The sequence below is a fragment of the Microtus ochrogaster genome, chromosome 5 (assembly GCF_000317375.1).
Source record: "Microtus ochrogaster isolate Prairie Vole_2 chromosome 5, MicOch1.0, whole genome shotgun sequence".
Taxonomy (NCBI): Eukaryota; Metazoa; Chordata; class Mammalia; order Rodentia; family Cricetidae; genus Microtus; species Microtus ochrogaster.
In genome coordinates this window covers 82,349,184-82,350,190 of record NC_022012.1, presented here as the reverse complement: position 1 = coordinate 82,350,190, position 1,007 = coordinate 82,349,184, and the positions used below count along the sequence as shown (strand labels likewise).

Sequence of the window (1,007 nt, the reverse complement as noted above, 5' to 3'; positions counted from 1 at the left end):
GCCAGAAGAGGGCACCAGACCTCATTACAGATGGTGTGAGCCACCATGTGGATGCTGGGAATTGAACTCAGGACCTTTGGAAGAGCAGGCAATGCTCTTAACCACTGAGCCATCTCTCCAGCCCCCTTATCAGCTTCTTTATTAAACCAGTCTCGGTGACATGTGTTTACACAGTGTAAAGGAATAGTCCACATGCAATTCATGCATGCCTGGTGCCCTTGAAGGTAAGAAAAGGGCTAAAGACGCGTGACACCCTACTGTATTCTTTTGAGTCTTAGAGTTTTGTAGTTTGTGATCAGGCAGTGTGACTTCTCCAACTTCACATTTCTTAAGATTATTTTGGTGTTGGCGCTTTTATGGCTCTTTGTTATTTTAAGAATTTTATTGTTTTTGTGGTTGTTTTGACATTTACATTGAAGTTTTGATGGGGATTCTATTGGCTACATTTTCCTTCGATGCTTTACTATCTCCAGTGTGTAAGGATTTCATCTCCTTAGAATAAACATCTGAACCAAGTACATTGTTCTTTTTGACACTGTTAAAAATAGCATTTGATGCCAGGTGCGGGGGCACACACCTTTAATCCCAGCACTTAGGAGGCAGAGGCAGGTGGATCTCAATGAGTTTGAGGCCAGCCTGGTCTACAGAGCTAATTCCAGGAAGGCTTCAAAGCTACAGATAAACCCTGTCTCAAAAAAATCAAAAGGTTTGGGAGAGACAGATCAACAGTTAAGAGCACTGGCTACTCTTCCAGGGGACTCGAGTTCAATTTCTAGTACCTACATGGAGAGTCACAAACATCTATAACTCCAGTTACAAGGGATATGATACCCTGTTCTGGTCTCAAGAGGCACTGACTGCACAAACGTGATGCACAGACATACCCACAGGTAACACACACAAAAATAACCAAAAAATTTAGAAAAGGAAGAACTTAAAGAATTCAATATGTGCCGGGCGGTGGTGGCTCATGCCTTTAATCCCAGCACTCGGGAGGCAGAGGCAGG

At 43.3% G+C, this 1,007-nt stretch overlaps 1 protein-coding gene across 14 annotated transcripts in view; it reads left to right on the top strand.

Moving 5' to 3' along the window:
• Nucleotides 1–1,007, top strand: part of Dhx30 (DExH-box helicase 30) — a 30,676-nt gene that overhangs the window by 20,288 nt on the left and 9,381 nt on the right. The gene's annotated exons all lie outside the window — the stretch shown is intronic.